Source organism: Onychomys torridus, chromosome 4 (assembly GCF_903995425.1).
Source record: "Onychomys torridus chromosome 4, mOncTor1.1, whole genome shotgun sequence".
NCBI lineage: Eukaryota > Metazoa > Chordata > Mammalia > Rodentia > Cricetidae > Onychomys > Onychomys torridus.
In genome coordinates, this window is record NC_050446.1 from 114,807,458 (window position 1) to 114,828,157 (window position 20,700).

Below are 20,700 nucleotides of genomic sequence, written 5' to 3' on the forward strand. Positions count from 1 at the left end.
AACATAGTAGTGGTAGATGAATTAAGTATTCCTTAAGGTAATGCTAACACTTGTAACAAATACACCCCCCAATTCAGGGACATAATACTGAAATGTTTGTTTTTACTTTTAATCAACACTTAAATGTGGATGTTCCTGGGTGGTGGAGGATTTTCTTCACTGGTAATTAAGGGACTCTTTCCATTAAGTGGTTCTGCATTTCTCCAGAGCCTCTGCTTCTGTTGTGTTCCATCAACAAGGTGCAAAGTGACTAGGAAGAAGCTCCATTTACTTACTGACCGCCTTAGCACAAGTGGCACCTTTCACTTAAGCTGTTGAGGAGGGGGACACATGGATGCAAAGGATGTTGGGAAAAGTACTCTAACAAGGCAGACATTCCTCCAAAATTGTTCTAAAGGCCAGAGATTATAATATCTAGTGGGCAGAGGTATTTCTGGTATAACTGTAATGGGAGAACATCAGAATTGAAGGCACCGCGTAGCCTTTGCAACAGACCAACATGATAAAAAATTCAGATCTGATCCAGAGTAGAGACACTTGGAATAGCCAGTAGGAATGGACAACAAACAGGCTTTGTTCATGGTTAAGCTTCTGAAATAATTTAAAAATATAAACTGCAAAAGAGTCTCATAGTAATTTTTCAGCTGAATGCTTGCGTTTTTTAAGTTCCTATCCTCAGTTCATTTTACTATCCTTCCAGCAAAACAGCCACCATCTTCATCAGGTGAGCTGAGTCTGCTGGCGGACGATCCTTGCATCTGGGCTTGTATTGTTGATACTCCCTCACAGCAGGAGTTGGGGAGGCTCATTGGGCCTTCAATTTCTTATCCAGCTGCTTCTCACAGCCCTTTGTAAGTCTGTCCTATTTGCACGTGGCCACAGGGAGGCGCTAGAGTATACAGGCTTGGGAAGCTCAGGGGAAGGGGTCCATCTTTTCAGCTATGGAGAAGCCAATGTCCATGCTGGATAAAACCTGCCAACGTGGCTGATTTGGGGTCACCCACTGTCCTGTCAGTAACTCCTGACTCACGTTCTGTAAGTGAAGCCCTCCCCCACCCCCGTCCCATTAGTTTCCCAGGGTGAACTTTGGAGGAACCATTCGTTCCTCTGTTCACATCTCTGGCAGAGAAGGGATTTGAGAAACGAGGTGTTGTTCTATCTTCCTACAGCGATGCAGTGAGTCCCGACCCCGAGTTTATTATCAAGCAGCCCAATGAACTGAGGGGCTTCTCAGTGAGGCTGTTAGGATAAGTTGTCTGCCTTACCTTAGGAGCTTAGGACCTTAGGTCCAGCTCCAGCGAATGTTCCCAAAGACAAAAGAGGGCACCAGAGGCTCGTATTTTCACACTGACTCCACAAGAGTTGATGGATACCTCACTTTCATTCCTTGGATTCAAGATTTTACCAAACATGATTCCATCAACCTTCTTATATTCTCAGAGACCCTCTGCAAGTGACTCCTTTTTCTCACTGGTTTGCATGAAGATTTAGGGTAACAAGAACTGGGAAATGCTCTCTGAAGAAATGGGACAGTCTGTGATGATAAACACTAGAAATGCCATGCTCCTAACACCTTTGTAACAAGTTTGGGGCCTGAACTCGCTGGGATGCTTATTTTTGAAAATTAGAGTCACTTCATTAATTTGCCTGAGATGACAAAATTAACAAAGTTTGCCCTAAACACTTGATGATTTTTTCTAATTGCTAAATGAAGAGATTAGTAGGACAGAACAGAGTGATCTCTCATCAGCTAAATCTAAAGTCCTGGTGGAGGTCAAGTGAAGCTCCTGGTTTCTTTCTTTTTTTCTCTCTCTGTGGTTTTTATTTGCACCCCACCCCCACCCCTGCCCCACCCCCACCTCTGGTTTTTAATGGAGATGCTTTCTGTCAAAACAACAACCAGAGGAACAAATGAAGAGATCTGTAAGACCTCCAGTGAGGAAAGTTGATCAGTCTGATCACAGTGAGCCACCTGCGAGGGGACCCTGGCAGGAAAGACCAGAAAAGGGGCCAGAGAGAAGAGCCTGTGGCTCTATTTCTAGTGTGGAAGGGGGGTCCCAACAGCTGCTATCGGAATAGTGAAGAAAGTGCACAGCACAGAGGTTCACTGGGGGTTCTGGGGGGAGCTAAAGCCTCTGGGTGACGTCCAAAAGCTGGGCCCTGGACAGTATGTTGTTCTTTCCTGCCATCTTGGCCGCCTGTCATGAGAAGATGCTCCATTCTGTCTCTGGGGGTGCAAGAGAAAATGGTCTCACTGTGGTGAGGAGGTGGCTGTTAAGAGAGAGTCCTGTTTTGAATCACCCTAGGTAGGAGAGCTGACTTAGTGAACACACTAGGTGGGGTCATCTGTATGTACACTTTCTGTAAACAAGGCCTTTCTTGGGTTTTGGTGTTTTCTAGGAGGAATTATGAATAAAAGCGGGGATCATATTGAAACCTTAGCAGCTGCTCAAATCCCCTTCTGATCTAGATGACATCATTCCACATACTGTTTAACTCCAAGGCCCTTTCACACAGGATGGTTCATTCTCTTCTCTAAACTGGGGGTAGGCAAGGTATCGTTAGTTCTGTTTCACTGACGTGGATGGCAGTGGGAAGTGGAAGGTCAATGAATGACATCCGGAGAAATCCCCAACTGAGCCACTTGCTCCTGTGCCTTTTACAAACAGGTAGCTCACGTCTGTTAGGACTGGGAAACTGGGCTGGATTTGGAGTTGGCAGGAGTTTGGAGGCTGATGAAAAATGATCAGACAAAAGCAGACTGCAGGGAGGTCAAGACAGTGGGGTCTGCATCACTCGTCAGTCGGGCCTGAGAAGCCTTTGGCTGTGGACAGCATGGCTGGGCAGTCCTCAGAGAACTCCCCACCAGTGACTCTCAATCGCTAGTCCTACGGGACGGAAGAAGGGAACACAGAGAGCCATTAGTGTTTTAGGAATATTTAGGAATAGAAACACCATGGAGAGAAACATGCTTTGTTCTAAGAATGACTCCTGTCAGTCCCATTTTTTTTCCTGAAAATGTTGGGGATCAGATATGCTTTGCATAATATTCTATGGAATAGTAGTGTCTCCTCATTTTCAGCTTTGCTTTTCTTTGGTCCAATTTCCACACCATTTCCGGGCTTGGAATAAACGTGCATTTGTTGCAACTGAGCTGATTTGCCATGGGTGAGAGTTTGCTGGCATTGTTTTCTCACTCCAAATAAGGTCTTTATTGCATTTTACAAAACACAGACTTTCTCACGAAAACTGCATTGATGGCTTGCTGCTGTCTAACCAGCTCAGCTGGGGCTGTGAAGGCACCACTGGGGGTTTTCCCTCTGCTTCCTATTAGCATCAGCTGAGAATCATCTTTTATCCTCTTACTTCCGTTAAAAGGGACGATTCAGCCTTAACAGGAGAGGATTTCAGGAAACCTAATTGGAAATCAAATTGCTCTCTCATTGCCGGAGCTCCTCACACATCCGAATGCCGACCGTGACAGCTGTGCACCACCTCTCTGGTTTTAATACTATAATTTTAGGGGGGGAATGGGAAGGGACACGGTGATTCAAATGCCACCTGGCAGCACTGTTCCGAGCAATGAAGGTGTGCATTCCTTACCACACGTGAAACCAATGAGTAGGAAGGCCTTGAGGATGCTGAGAAAGGAGCTTCCCACTTTTTCTTTCTTTTTTTTTTTTTTTAATTTTAACGTATTGATGGTGAAAGTAAAGATCTGAAGTGTGTTGTCAACAGCAGTGTCTCATTTTAGAAGAGGAAAGTCAAACATAATTAGTCGGCACAAAATTAATTTTGCCCATGGACTCATGGAGACACAGGTCCCATCTCAGGCTAGCTCAGTAAACAACTCAGCAAATGAATGACTAAAGCCGGAGGAAGAAAATTGGTTTCTAGAGTAAAATTATCATGTTTCAAACCACAGTTCTGGTACCATGGAGACAGAGACAAATTCCTAGGGCTTGCTAAACTGAGGGACTTTGAGACTAATGAAGAAAATGAATTCTCAGAAATGACCTCTACCAGCAGTATAATTTGAAGTGCCCTCTGCTTGACACCCTGGTACCTCTCTGCCTCTGTACCCAACAACACAACTGAAGCATATCGGATGAATAGTCATGGATATGGTCCAATTATGTGCCTATTTTGATCTGTTTTATACCTTGAATGGCGGCTCGGTTCCATAGTAGAAGTGCCATTGGATACATCTTCTCTTTTCCCAGAATTTTAGCCTTTTCTAAAAGAAAAAGAAAAAAAACTATTCCATTAAAAAGGCTTAAATGAGGACATAGTAAGCCATTTTTGCATATGTATGGTTGGGGAATTTTGAAAATTGTATCTTACTAGATTCCAAAATGAATGCTGAATTGCTTTGAGCTACTTCGTATCCCATTTCTGCAAGCAGTGCATACTGAATAAGAGAAGAGTCTACGTCACCATCCTTATAGGCAAAGTAGGCTGTCAAGAATTTCTCAGCCCAGTGGCCTAGTTCACAGACACCTTTATAGAGCTGAAGATGGAAAGAGAGATCAAACAGGCTTGTTAGCTTCATCCCACACAGTGATCTGTGATCCTTATCCCCAGCTTCCGCTGGCTAAGCAGGCAAGAACTTTTTCTAAGATTGCCTGGCTTTTGAAAATTATTTAGAGTGAAGAATTAATACATCTATAGGCACACAGATTCTCAGGGTAGTTTTGTCTTTAGCAAATTGCTCTCTGGCTCCTTTTAATTTGTGTAATAAACTTTCCTGGCTTGGAGGCTATCTGATGGATAAGAATATCAGTTTGGAGGGCTTTGCTGATGATAGTGTCATTTTACAGGCACTGATGCTCTGCATGGAAGAGGCTACAGCTGGTGTGGAAATGAGAAGGAAGGGAAAGTCAGTGCCTGAGGGTATAGGTGACATAATGGGAGGTGTGCAGAGTTCCATGGGGACAAATGTCAACTTAGCTGAATAGCCCTTATGTAACCAAAAGAGGTTAGCCATACATAATTCATTAGGAAGTTGGCAAAGGAACAAATCTAAAGATAGATTATTAGCTGGCAGCTTTAGAGATGAGTTTCAGAGGGACCAGATTGCAACGTAGAGGTATTTATACTGGTGCAGCGGACATATTTAATAAATCAATGAAGGGCATTACGGTCCTAAAAGCATTCTTTTGAAAAGTACATTACTGGCTCAGGCTGAAAGAACCCACTTTCTCAATTGTCACCCGAATCATCAAAAATCTAAAGACCTGTTTTCTGGGAAGGAGTGGGCTATATTTTCTAGGCTAAATCAAGCCTGCCTTTCCCAAGTAGTGACTCCCAGTCTCACTGGGAGTGCCAGGTTGCTCTGGTGGTTTGACTGAAGGCTGAAATAGAGCTTCTAAACTGAATCCAGGGGCTAACTCTGACTGTGCTGAGGAGCCAAACTCTAGAGAGGAAGGGGTCATTGTTCTCCTTCTCTCTGCCAATTTAAGTCACGCTCCTGTTTTTCCCTTCTGTCAGGTGGTGGTGTTCATTGCCAACTGCGAGAAAAGAGGGCTAAAACAAAGACAACGCCCTACTCCGTGTGACTAATGGAAGAGCTGTAAAGAACCCCGGGTTTACCTCCACGGCTGTTCTGCATGATCTTAGCACCCCTGTTCCAGATGCGTGCATCTCGGCTAGGTAATAGACGGCGAGAGGCTGCCCACTCTAAGAGGCCAAGCAACAATATTTGAAGACGAGTTTATAATCCTTCCATACTCCAGAGCCAGCTGCAAATTAAAATTCCTTTAAGTCACTCACTTAAAAAATGTTCTCTGGATATAATGGTCATAGTGATACCCACAAGTCTAAACAGGATGGGAAAAGACCAAGAACTGTAAGTAAAACTACTTTAGGTTCACTATTTTTGGGACAAGTGGCCGAGTTACTCTATGATTTTAACCCAGTCAGAAAATTAAGAAAGAAGGACTGTTCAGTTTCATATGCATAAGGAGACTACGAAGTGTGTGCTTATGGGAGTTTCTCTGTGATCGTACCATCACTCTGTCTCTGTCTCTGTCTCTAACACACACACACACACACACACACACACACACACACACACACACACACACACACTACATACATGTAGATCTTATCCAGCCACAAACACAAAACAGGCAAATTCCAGGTCCAAGAAGAACAGCCCTGTCTGAGCTCATGATTGGAGGAAGGAAAGGCAGAGGCATTTGGTGCTGGGCAGTCAGTAGATCTCTAACAGGAGAGGTTCTTGGCGCAGTTCTCTTGTTACTGTTATTAGCCTCTTTCTGAGTCATTTCCATGTAGGGACTTTACTTGCAAAAAAGAAGGACCTTCCCTGGATCAGCTTTACATTCCCTTCCAGCCCCAAAGGTTTTTGGCTTTCAACAGCAGTGCCACACAAGAATTAAGCTGGAGCTGTGACTCAGCCTGGCATGGTGGCACACACCTGAAATCACAACACTCTGGAGACTACGGAACGAGGGCCAATGAGTCTAAGGCAGCTCAGACTACATAGTGAGACTCTATGTCTAAACTGATAAGTAAATAAATAAAACTTGAAAAAAATTAAAAAGAGCAAAACTTCTGGTGACAGGTCACTTGGAATTGAGTCTCAGCCTGTCTGTGTAGTCTTGGATAAGATGTGTGGCCTTGGTATGACTCAGTCTGCTTAGCTGTAAGCTGTGGGATTCCCATAAGTTGAGAGAGTACAATGACCTGGAACATGTAAAGCCATTACTATTACTTTTTCCTAGACACTCCAGCAATAGGACAGATCTAAACTGAGGGCTTGGAGTGAATTAGGAGAACACGATGTCAAACATATAATACAAAACAGGCCCTCTAGAGCTGGACCACAGTGGCAAATGTCAGCAGACTTCTTGACTAGATGAGATCTACTTGAGAGAGTTGGCTGTTGTCCAGGCTCCATCTCTGCCATGATGGACTTGATGAAGGCATGTTCAGATGTCTGCGATTTGTCCTGACCACTCACTCTTTCAATCAATGTCCATCACTGTCTGAGGCCCCTTCCCTGGACTTCCTTGCTTTTGCTCTAAGAAGGCAGTATTTTTTGCCTGTGAGCTACCTGAGGGCGGCTCCACCTTATCTTCCCTCACTTGTCCCTCCTCCTCACCATCCTACCCCAAGTTTATGTACCTGTATTTTCACTTGCCTTCCAGTGCTGCAAGATGAGAAATCCCACTTCTCTATCAAGACGCTGAGGCCTCCACCTACCTGGGATCAATCCTATCTTAATGCCACCAACTTTTCCCAGAACCTCCTCTTATCAATTATAATTATGTTCATGTCCCTCATCATGTTTTAAAAATTCCTTCTTGTATGTTGTTCCCTTCAGTTCCTTTTCTCTCTTAGAGATACATTTTGGAAATAATATTTTTCTTCTTTCTCATCTTGCATTCACACCCTAACCCACTGCCAACCGGTCCTCATTCCAATAAATACAATAATCTCACCAAGATTCTCCATATTGACCAAGCAATAAGGGTACTGAATCATTTTTCTTTCCTTCCCTCCTCATTCCCCTCTCTTCCTTCTCTCCTCTCCCTCCTGCCTTTTCACTTCCTCCTCCTCTTCTTTCTGCCCTTCCCCCAACTCTCTTCCTCCACCTCCACTACTCTACCATGAGACTTTGTGCTACATTATCAGTAAAATGTACACAGTATCTGCAAAGTTCTGTCTTTTTGCCCTTTTGGATCCCTGTCAACCCTTCTCCCCTTCCAGGATTTTGTTCTTTTTGACAGCCATGCTTTTTTGGCTTATCCTTTCAAGATGCCAAAAGGGATCACCAGATTTATGAGCATAGCCATATCTCCTTTTTCTCACAGTCTTTCTTTTCCCTTTGCAAGCTCAACTACTCTCAACTTACACCTATACGTTTATGTGTCAGATCTTTCTCCTCAGCCTTGACCTCTCTTGTGAGTGCCATCGTTACTTCTGCATGTGTATGTATGCTGCTATCACAAGAACCTCAAAGTTATATAGATATAATTTTATGTGCATTGATGTGGAGGTGTCAGATCCCCTGGAACTGGAGTTATGACAGGTGTGTGCTGCCATGTGGGTGCTGGGAATTGAATCCAGGTTCTCTGGAAGAGTAGCCCATGCTCTTAACACTGAGCCATCTCTCTAGCCCTCGAACCTCAAAGTTAACTTAGTCAAAGGTGGGCATCCTGCCTCTGTATCTCCTCAGCCTTTCAACTAATGTCCAAGTCTTTAGGTTTCATTAAAGCTCTCTTTAAACTGATGCCTTAATGTTCTTTGCAAGCCACTCACAGCAACCATTTGATGCTTGTTCTATGAGAAGATTTACTAATGCATCCATCCTTCTAAGTAAAGTAGCCATATTTGTGGTACCTACAGTAGCACATGTAGCCTAGCTGGAACTGTGCATTAGGCCAGCCCTTCTCTGCAGCTTTCTGGAAGTATTTAAGTGCTTCACAATAATTCTTCAAGATAATTACACTTACTACTCAAAGTTATATGCATAACTCCATGGTAACAACCACTTTCCAGCTTAAGAGTACTGTCAGTGTCCTATAGGCTAGTTAAAATAGCACCAGAAATATAATACATTTTCATTATTATATTAGATTCCTAAAGAAATCATTATGTTATTTCATTATAAATTGTATTTTTCTATATTGGTAGTTGGTTTTTTTTTTAGATGAGGGAAGGTCACTCAAAAGACATATTAAGCTAAGAAGATAAATTTCTCTATCAGTCAAATCTTCAGGAGGCAGCTGTTTCGAAAGCTGGTTTGACCCTGTGAGTCTCAGACACAACGTGGATGCTGTTCTCGTCACAGGTTTGTTCCTCTGTCTCTTTGGCAAAGATTTTACTGAATCATTTCATTCTCTGTCAGATATACTAGTTTGTCTAATCAAACAATAAAAACGAATTCCTGTACATGAATGCACAATCATTAATGTTAAAACTGCAAAAATGCTAGAAATATGTTGAAGGGATGGCAAGGTTATTGAACTTACCACAGGAACACCTTTTTCATGAAAGTAAGGAGACCAAGTCCATGAAGACCAATTGCATTGCCCTAGAAGAATTGTAAAAATCTGTGATAAGGAAAATTACTGCAAAATCAATTCAAGTATTTCAAATGCACCCAGTAAGAAATGGCCAAGGCCATCATTGAGGAGGATGGCAAGTCATTCGGCCTCTCTAGGCCCTTTCACACCTACCTTTAGTCACCCCTCTGACTAGAAGAACAAAACAGAAGGAAATGGAAGTCAGGTTTTTATTTCATTCTTTCATTGAGCACTTAGTGTTTGCTTTGTGGGTGATTCCATAAGAGGGACTGGGCAGAGTAAAGGTAAACTCTGTCTTGGGGGTCATGGACTCTTGGGTTCCGAGCCATATCAAAGAAGTGGGTCACCCTTCCTTCCTTCCTTCCTTCCTTCCTTCCTTCCTTCCTTCCTTCCTTCCTTTCCCTCATTTCAGTTGGTTTTGTTTGTTTTAGAGTTCTTACCAAATAGCCCAGGCTGTACTCAAACCTACAATCATCCTGCTTCAGTGTCCCAAGTGCTAGGATTATAGGCCAACACCGCCAAGCCCCGTTATGTGAGTCTTATTCCGTAGTCATGCTGAATGTAGTGAGTCTTGAAGTAAAATAAGTTGAGAATGTTGTGGACAGATAAAAAGGGGGGTACTTGACTGTTTGGTTGAGTCTAGGAACATGGGAGAATCAAGGTACCATGGTAGTGACATTTGAGCCGAGACTTGAATGATGGATTCATTTTCTAGAATGGGAAGGTCTATTCAAATGATTGTTACCTAATTTGTCCAAAGGGAGTTGACATCAATAGCCAAATAACATTTCAGGACATTGTATTTCAGTGCAACCACTGCTAACAGTTAATAATTTATTATTATTTGCATATATTCTGTTATGTGGTGTATGTTTATTCAAATTCAACTGCTCATGACATGACAAATATCTGCCTGATGCTAAATTACTATTTCTTTTTCTAATTTATACTTAGAACTCTAAAAATGGGGTGCTGTCAATATGGGGAAGGCAGTGCTCCATGAGCACATGTTCTGGTATATCGATATTTAGTGTATCAGTACTAGGTGAAGGGTGAGCCTTAAAATGACAGGCCATATGGCTCATGGTAAAGCTCTTTGGTGTGCAAGTACAACAACCTGAGTCATAGCCCTGGGACCTGTGGAAGCCATAGTTTCCTGAAAGTGGTTCTCTGATCTCCATATGTTGTGGGATGCATACACATGCATGCACGCATGCATGCACACACACACACAGTGACTTTCCAACACAGTTCCATCTTTTCTTCTCTCCCCTCATGTCTTTTGCCCTCTGGTGGCTGTGTAAGAAGCCAGAGCTTGGCCACTTGGCCTTTGTTCAGCAGATCTGTTCATCGATCTGTTTTATAGGCTAACAGTTTCCTCAGGAAGTTAATTCTGATAAAAAGCTCTCCAGTGTCTCCTCACAACCTAAATTTAGTTCTGTGGATGCAGCCAGAGCACGCCCCCATGTCCTGGGAGAAGCACAGAAGGAGAGAAGGCATATTTTAAATACCATCTCAAGAATCCCAGCTTTGAGCCTGTGCATTTCAAAGGACTGAATATTATAAAAAAGTCCTTTGGATATTCCATCAATATTAACTACATGGCATAAAAGCCCTCCCTGTTTGTTTTGTGTTGGGCATTAATCCTGAGGCCTGGAACCACACAAACATTCTGTAACTGGGCTACATCCCAGCCCTTTTTTCTCTCTTCCATCCACCTGTGGTTTCTAGTGGTCACCATTACTCTGCTCTGGAAACAATAAGACCTATTGTGATGGATGTGGCAAAGTCGAGTGAGTCTATTATCTAAGAAGCGTCATTTAAACGTTAAAAAAAAATGAGAGGGCAGGGAAAGAGAGGAAGGACAAAGGGAAAGGACTGTAACAGCCAGAGCAAACTTGCTTTCTCTCACTGGTAACTCAATGGTGGTGAGCCCAGAGCACCTATTTAGAATCTTAGCACGGAGTGGCCCACTCTGACTTCTCCATGCTCTGTGCTGGTGACGTAAGGAGTCGTGGTAGGATGCTGCCCTCTGAGTGTGACAGCCGTTACCTTCATCAGAATGGCTGTGGTTGCTTGCAAGAGACCCTCACAATCGGGCCTATTGATGTTTCATCATAGAAGAAGGAGGAGTCAGTAGACTCTGTGAGATTCCAGATGTTTCCTTTGACACCCTTCTTTCTGATGTATGGAATTCTGCTTCATTTGCAGATCTTGTGGTTTGGGGTCTCCCTGGAGTGTATAGCTTATGCAGCTATGATGAAGCCATTGTCTGTGCTGCACTGAGGTTTCCAGTGGGGTGGCAGCTCTGGGGTCATCCATGTTCCTCTAAGTCAGTGGATCTCAACCTCTAAGTCATGACCCCTTTTGGGAGTTGAACAACCCTTTCACAGGGGTCACCTAAGGCCAACTGGCATATCAGATATTTACATTACGGTTCATAACAGTAGCAAAATTACAGTTCTGAAGTAGCAATGAAATGATTTTATGGTTGGGGGTCAGCACAGCATGAGGAACTATATTAAAGGGTCACAGCATTAGGAAGCTTGAGAACCACTGCTCTAAGTCACCCTTGCCCATGCTCTATAGGTAAGCCAGTAAACTTGCTGGTGTGCCAAGCTGGATGTGGTGGAAGCATCCTTCGCTCTGTCATTGAGTCCTACCTGAGGTGACTTGACTGGGACAAGTGTAGAACAGAGGAGAGGGAGGCAAGCCAGAGGGGACCTGCCTTGTCTCGGGACAGCAGCCGCTGGCTAGTTCTCTGCTCCTGTTGTTACCACATAGGACAGTAATCCTGCTCAGCTCTTGCCATTTTAAAAGCAAATTCAAAATTATATTTTCACTTGCCAACATGGTAACAAGGTTTAAGGGAGGTAGATCTCACATGGATTATCACGATCATGAACCACAGAAAGATTTGACTCTCTGTGGTTTGATGCGACATTTACTGATTTGAAAAGCACTTTGTGGGCTGACCAAAACATATGTGTAGCCATCTTCCCAGTACACAACTTCCATGTTAGGGCTTAGTGTCCTTGATTAGTTAAGGGACATGAACCTCGGGAGCAGATGGTCATTTAGCTGACATTTAATGAGCCTTAGCAAGAGGCTAGGACCTTGTCCTCCTCAAGTTGAGGGGACATAGATTCCAGACCGTAGAAAAGAAGCCAGAGGGCAGAAAGCTCTAGATGCTAGAGTAGAGAATACAACACTAATCCAAAAGAAAGAGTTTTGTGAGCAAGAGGATGTAGGGAGGCTTAGTGGAGGGAACAAGGATCGAGCCCTGCTCAGGATGAGTAGAACTTAGAATGAGGACTACAGGACAGAAGGGTGTGATAAATGTATGAAGACAGGGTGGGGCCTGGTGTGTCCTGTGTGAGAGAACTGAGACAAAGGAGTTTGTGAACGGTACTTTTATGTCCTGGTACTGACAGAACTTTAAAGCAAATTAAATAGTACCCCCTCCCCACCCCCCCCCCCTTATTTTGGAGACAGGTTGCTCAGGTTAGCCTTGAACTTGATATGTAACTCCTGATTCTCCTGCTTCCACCTCTGGAGTGCTAGGATCATAGGCATGTAACACCACATCTGCTTTATTCAATGTAAAGATCAAACCCAGGATTTTGTGCACATCAGACAAGCAGTCTACTGACTGAGCTATAGCTAAATACCAAGAACATTATTTTATTTTTAAGTTGCAAAACAAAAACATGTACGAGAACTCTAACAAGTTGTTCGGGCAAAAGCTATGGAGTATGGTTGTGATCACCTAATGCTATCGAGAAGAATTACCTTCAGTATAGTTTTAGACTTCCTTCATAAAGAAGAATGCTAAGGTTAAAGTATAACTAGCCTGGTCACTGCTGGTTACAAATCCTTTAGCATTTGGGGAGCAGAGTTAATTTATGCCCAGCTTCCTGGCATTATTCCTTCAGGGTGACAAGTCCATATTATTTGCCAGATTATAAAAGATTGTCCTCAGTTACCTCCTTTAAGCCTGCCCTCCCTTGTCTCCCTAATCTAGTGGTGTTTCAGGTAACTGTCTCCTTGAGCAGTGATTTCATACAAATTACAAGGGAGAGGTGCCAAGGACCAGCCTCTCAGTCAATTTACCACAAGAGCAGCAGCCACGGGCTGCTTGTCATTCCTAAACAGGCTCCTAAGGCAGTGTACAGCTTGTAAAAACAGAGAACAGTTGAAAATATTCTTGATCCAAATGCTTCTTGGTTTTGCCAGTTTATAGAATAAAATCATAAGACAGGAAAAAAAAAATGCTTCCTATTGTGGGTGCCAGAGAGTTAATCTGAGCATTTCCCAAGACTAGGCCAATGGGTGTGGGATGAGGTCTTTCTTTGTATAGAAAAGGGATTCTGGGTAGCCTACTGAGTTTGCTCCAACAGACACCAGCTTCACTGAGCCTACAGCAAAGATATTTTCTTGGGTTTTGTTTAGTTTTTTTTTTTTTTCTTTCCCTTTGACATAGGGTCTCATTACGTAGCCCTGTATGGTCTTGAATTCACAGTGATCTGCCTGCCTTTACTTCCTGAATGCTATGATTAAAGCCATGTTCGGCAGCAGGAGATAGATCATGGATGTCCTCAGGTACTGGGGTGGGAAGAGATGAGCTTCAGGACCTTCAAAGACACTAAAGTCCTCAGATTCTGGACCTCTCACATGTGATCACAGACTATTGCATGTAGCCTATGCACATCCCTATACTTTGAATCATCTCTATATAACACAACAAATACAACCTCAAGGTGATGTAAATGGTTTTTATACTGTTTAGAGAATAAGAAATGGCAAGAAAATGTCTGTACGCATTCTGTTATAATTTTTGGATTTATGATTAGTTGAATGCATGCATATGGAACATGGTATACAGAGGGTCAACTGTCACACCCTTTCTGTATTCCCTCATAGCTGCAAGCTATTCTGCCTTGGCTATGCTTTGAGGTTTACTCTACCTAACTAGATCCAGCTTACAAAAGACAACTGTTAATGTCCAGCAACTGTTATATGCCAGGCAATGCTTTCATGGTTTGTAATAGGACAACATCAGGCAAATCTTATATTCTGAACTTACTGATAGGGAAAGTGAGGCACAGAAAAGTTACATAACTTATCATGTCCACACTTGGAGAAAGTTGCAGGAATGATGCTCAAGCCAGAGAATCGTGTTCTTCATCACCTTTCCTTGGCCACTGCCCCAGCAACCTTCCACATGGGCTGCTGGGGCTCTAGCCTTTAGATAAACTGTCCCCGAGGAAAGCTGGATGGTGACTACATTTGTCTTAACCTTACTGCAGTTAGTGATTAGTGTGTCCTCTCCACTCCTACCCTACATTTCCTGTTCCCAAGACATGGCTTCCTCTACTGCTCAGGGGAGAGGGAAGCTGCATTTCTGTCTAGCTTCCTGCTGGCTCCAGCAAGGGTGGCTGAGTCACTGCCCTTTTCATTTACCAAAAGACAGAAGACAGGCCATATCCCTCCATGCTCCACCTCAGTACTTTATTGCTGATGATATACTCCTCTAGGACACGAAAGTCCTTTCTTAGGCTTATTGTCAGGTCCAAAAGAAACTCTGGACCAATGGCTACCCGTGGTGCCTAATAGTATACCAAAGGGAGTGTATTAGGTTCTCTCAGTTTATTGCAAATACCCATTGCAGAGTCCATGCTGGCACCCTGACTCCTCCCAGCTCTTCTCACCCCACCCCTACCCTAAACTTCTCCAGCTCATGGCTTCCCTCCCCACCGCTTCTCATTCCCATATAACCCTGCCATTCTGGCCACATGCTTGCTCTCTTGATCTCCTTTTGTCTTCCTGTCTTTGGTCTCTTTCTAGGTTCTCCTCGCTCGCTCGCTTGCTCTCCCCTCCTCCATGTCTGCTCTGGACTCTTCCAGATGCCTCTGGCTGTACTCTCCCTCATATCTACAGTAAAAACTTTCCCCTCAACCGGATCTTGGAGTGGTCATGTCCTCACTTTATACACTTATCGTAGGGGCTTAGGATTTTGAAGTCAATTCTTGGGCATCAGTCTGCTTGAAATAGAAGCCAGTTATCTTATATGTTCAAGGTGGTGGGCTGAGAGTGTACCTTGCTGGCCGCCATGGAGAAGTATTTGAAGGCAGTGGCATTATTTTGTGGTGCAGCAGTATTTCCCTCTAAGTACATCTATGGATAAAAAGAGGATATCAATAGGAAAATCATTTAAAAGTGATGCACTTATTTAAAAACTAAACAGCAATAATGATCGCCAGAGCATTGTGAGTACAATAAATATCACTGAATTATACATTTTAAAGTAGTACCCATTATCTTAGTTTTATGTCAAGTAAGAAAGCAGAAGAAACCAATGTCACCTACTACACACATACTAGAGTGATGTTGCCCCAGGACAAATGGACCCTATTTATGTTTTCTCATATTTCTTGCATCTAAATTACAGTCTGTAGCATTTCTAGAAGCAGGGTACTCATTCCCATGGTAACTAATGCAAATCAGCTACAGGGAGCCAAAGCAGCCTGTGGAGTGGAGAAGGCAGTGTCTTTATGGGAGAGAATAGCCCCTCCCAGGAGGCATAAGGACCGATTTTGACTTTGGTTGGTGTAGAACTGTTTCTCATTCCAGGATCTGTACCAGTCTCTGATGACATCTAGCCTGTTACCTGTTGGGTCTCATAGCTACTCTCTGCAGAGAAGTTCAGGCCAAGTGTATTGCAAGGTTCTGTGAGTGCCTCAGATAAAGGCTGAGATACTAATAGGCTTCTTCCTGTCATCTCCAGAGTACCACCCACTGGCTGCAGCTGAGTGCCTCTTCAACTGCTGGTATAAAAGGGGTCTTCAAGTGTGCTCACACCTTACCCTGCATTCAACTAGCTGCACTCGTCAATTCTTAGAGTATGTGCACACATGCATGCACGTGCATCTGTGTGTATGTGTTTTATTTATTTATTTGCAGTGCTAGTGATTGATTGGTCCTTGTACATACTAGGAAAACACTTTGCCACTCAACTACATCTCAAGTCCATTTCTTAGGTGTGTGTGTGTGTGTGTGTGTGTGTGTGTGTGTATGAGTGATATGCATGTGTAGGTCCAGAAATCACATTGAATGTCTTCCTTGATGGATCTCTACCTTATATAATTAATTATTGTTATTATTATTTTTTTTGCCAGGAGTAGTGGTATATGCCTTTAATCTCAGCACTCAAGGGGCTTAGGGAGATGGATCTCTGTGAGTCTGAGGCCAGCACTTGGTTTATGTAGCAAGCTTCAGGCCAGTCAGGGCTACATTTTGCATGTGCATGTGTGCATGTATGTGTGTTGGGGCGGCCATATTGCTAGCATGCATGCCACAGCAGGACAGTTTTGTTAAGTTGATTCTTTTATTCCACTTTCACGTGGTTTCTGATGATTGAATTCAGATCACCAGAATTTCCCAGCAGATGTCTTACCTGCTGAGCAATCTTACTGGCCCTTCTACCTTACATTTTTAGGCAGGGTCTCTCACTAAGCCCGAGACTCACTGATTCAGCTAGACTACCTGGCCAATGAGCTCCAAAGATCTGCCTGCCTCTACCTATTCAGAACTGAGGTTACAGACCTGCATAACCATGATAGGCTTATTTTGGGTGGGGGAGGGATAGTGGAGATTGAAGCCCAGGTCGTTATGCTTGACAGCAGGCCACTTTATGAATCAAGACATCCCCTAGTTCCCGTGTTTCTTAGCTTTTAAGGAAATATCAAGTACTGATGAACTAGAATGTATCTTTCCTATAAATGCCATGGCATTTGCGCTCCCAGCCTTTGCTGCCTTTAAAAGGTAGTATAGTGCCTTCTGGAGAGAAAAGGAACAGTATTATTGCCAGTCACAAACACATTCTACAAACTGGCTCTTTGAACCAGATAACCAGATTTTATTCATTCAATATGCATTCAAAAGTATCTATGAAATAACCACTTTGTTTAAGGCACTCTTCCAAGTGTTATTTCAACTATAAACCTGAAGAGTGGGAGAATGTGTGTGTGTGTGTGTGTGTGTGTGTGTGTGTGTGTGTGTGTGTGTGTGTTCTCAAAATAGGGCAAATATATTTTATATACTTACGTATATTTATATAGTTTAAATGTAAAACTTTTTTTCTTCTCACATTTGGAAAAGCTGGATAGGCATGTGGCTTCATAATGAAAGTGAATCTCAGCTACAGATTTAAATAGTCCAGTATTTGGAAAAGTAGGCTTCTATGGACTTATTTTGAGACAGTCTGTACTACAGTTGGCAGAATCCTAATGTTTATAAGGCAGAATAAGGCAAGACACACCCAGCTGCTTGTTGAGACCTTGTCTTTGTGTAGAGGTCAGCTTTAAGACAATTTCTTTTGAATCAAAATGAAGGAGATCAGCAAAGCCTCTGATTTCTCTAAGTAATAAGATTAAACATTCTAGAATAATCTTATCTGCATTCTCTCGGCCTCATCTTGACTTTCTAGAAAATTCCTGAGAAATTAAAGTGACCAACCACAGAAAGAGACCTAAAAACAACTCTTTGTTGTCACATTTACACACAATTCATCTGTTTGAACTCAATGAGTCTATTCTTTACTAGGTCTTAACTAGATTAATATGCAATTATCTGCTCCCTCCCAAAGAGAAGAAAATATTTAGGGACGAAATATGGACAAATCTTTTATATGAAAATTGGCTCAAAAAATGTTGCCATTTTATTTGAGAGCTATTTCCATATTGCTAAGTCAGTCTTCCTTGTGGATGTAAGTACAGATGCACCTTTGCTGGACTTCAATGCATCATCTCTTTTAGTCTTCATTTGTACTTTAGAAAATTTGACTGACATCTGCTATATGCCTATTGGTGTATTAGGTATTATAGGTCATTCATAGATGAACAAAATCATGGTCCCTTAGATTTCATATTGCTATAAGGTGCACAGATGAAAAAAGACATCAATGATGATCTATTGTTGACCCTGAATATTATAGTATTAACCTGCCAAGTAAGATTTTCCCATTGGTGAAATAGTGGCATGACTGTTGGGGGTAACAAACACCTTTCTGATTGGATTTAAGGCCAGCTCTACAGGAGAAAATTCATGGCTGATTCTGTTAACTTGACCAAAAGCCTACAGCTAGAGAGGTCATAGGCCCTAAGAGAGAACTTATTACTTCCTTCATTTTGCTAAATGGCCATATTATCAAACTATTTTCTAAACAGTTATGTTTCTATACCCATAGATTAGTGCTACTGTTAACCTTGGCCAGAGAAGCCTCTTTTTGAAGTGAGTAACAGAACAGAGACTCATGGTTACCAAAGGCGTGTAAATAAATCATTGTTAAATGCTCAGCTCTAAATGGAACATCTCTATCATTCCCTATCCCCCACCCTCTACCCACACTGGCTCAAGGTACACGGTGGCAGAGGAGATGGAAAGAATGTGTGAGCCTTAAGAATGGGGAGAAGAGCTGTGAAATGCTGTCCTCTGGACATGACATGGCTGTTTCTCTTATGAACTCACAGCAGCTGTGGTTATCTGCACAAGAACTGTATAAGATCAAGCCAGTCAACATTACAGCATGGGATGGCACAGGGCCTTGTATGGCCTTATTCCTGGTTTAGGAGCTATTGGTAGTTTAATGTGTTGGGGAGTATAGAGTTAAGTTTCTTTGAGGGTTTGGCCACTGGGAAGTTGCTAATACCCCAGTGGATGGCTCCACAACCATGTGAATGTAGGTAGCACTAACTGGACTTGGTGTTATTTATACATAGAAGAATTTATAACTATCTCTATTTATGTATACATGAAGAGAATGTGAAGCGAGAGAGGGATGTATTAGGGGGAGGGGTCTGGAAGAGTAAGTGGGATGTGAAGTAGATATGTTGAAGATATATTGAATACATGTGTGAGCATATCAAAGAATAAATAAAATTATTTTAAAATAAAGCATGGTTCCTACATTTGCTACCTGACAATGATGCTGAGAAAAAACAAAAACAAAAACAAAAACGAACATATGTTAATAGCACTGAGTAGGTGAGATAAAAGGAATGCCCCCAAATAATTAGATGGGTAGAGAATGGGAGAAGAATATGGGCTGTACTGTTTCCTAACAAGTGTTTATATGGCTTTTCTTTCTAAGTTCTCATACTATTATTATGAAGGAAGGTACTGTTAATATATGGTCCTATTTAATGACATCTAAAGTCATGCACTCAGTATATATATTCCATAAGAGGACTGAATACATTTTCTATGTCCTTGGAACTCTATCTTCATGGAATAAAGGGGAAGGCTAAAGTGATAGAAGCCTCACTATATTAAGGCAGTCAGAAACCAGAAGAGTGTCAAGAGAAAGAGAGTCTTCATTCCTTTGGGAATGTCTAAACTGCCTAAGAAGTCATCGTTGTTTCAGTGTGGCCAGAACAGAATACCCCAAATCTAGGGCTTATAAAAGTAAATGAAGGCTTTGACCACCAAACTAAGGATTTAATTTTAGAAAATAAACATCATTAGATATTTACAATCATTGGGAAATCTTGAAACTAAAAATCTCTGGACTAATCTAAGTGTTAGTTAGGAGAAAACTATGTGTGATTTGCCAAATTAAAAAACCACACTGGTTTTGAAAAAGGGCTTTTTGTATGGAGGCTCTTCCTATCCAAATACTAACCAGACCTGGCCCTGCTTGGGTTCTGAGACCTGGTGAGATTAGGTACATTCAGGTTGGTCTTGTCATAGACTCTGTGGGCCAGAGCTAAGCATACACCCAAATAAAGGTGTCGTCTGTGCAAGTCACATTATCTCTAGGTTTGATTTCCTTGTTTAGATTCTCCTCCTCTGTGTTCTCCCAGGACCCTGGTCTGTCCCCCTACCAATTTATCTGTTTGCCTCCTTCACTGTTGGATCCTCTGTACTCAGCATAGTGTCTTTATATATTAAGCATGCATAAAATACTTTTAAAATCAGTGAATGAATATTTATGAATCTTCAAAACAAGGGACCTGGACTTTAATCTTTATGAGACATCGTGGCCTAAGTATTATGGTCCTAAAATCATTTCAAAGTCCACTTTAGTAATTTGGCTCTCAATTAGTTTGCAGTAGAAAGTTCTGGAAAAAAAAGTTTCATTTCTGGGAAAAAGATAATTTGAACTTTTAAAAGGAAATAATCTACTCAGAAGCAAGTCCTAGAGTCCCCAACCCTTGTGAACTTATGATTCCATAAAGTTCATGAGAGTTGGCAGCTTCTCATATAGCTCGTAGTGATAGGGCTGATTCTACTCCACTGTCAGGCTTCCTCTACTCCACTGCCCTGACTCTCCTCACTCCAGTCATGGCTTCCTCTGCTCCACTGCCCTGACTCTTCACTGTCATGACTTCCTCTGCTCCACTGCCCTGACTCCTCACTGTCAGGCTTCCTCTGCTCCACTGTCCTGACTCCTCACTGCCATGGATTACTTCACTCCAGTGTTGTAGCTTACTCTACTCCAGTGTTGTGGTTTTCTTTACTTCACTGTCTTTGCCTACTTGGAACTCCAGTTCTATTTAAATTTAAATCTGATGTGATTGCTTCTGTTGTGTGATTGCTTCTATTCTAATTTTTTTTCCAGAGCTGGGGACCGAACTCAGGGCCTTGT

General features: G+C 42.4%; 1 pseudogene; it reads right to left on the reverse strand.

Annotated features, from left to right (window-relative positions):
• LOC118581907 overlaps positions 1–20,437 on the reverse strand; it is a 30,100-nt pseudogene extending 9,663 nt beyond the window's left edge.
• Positions 20,438–20,700: the final 263 nt, after the last annotated feature.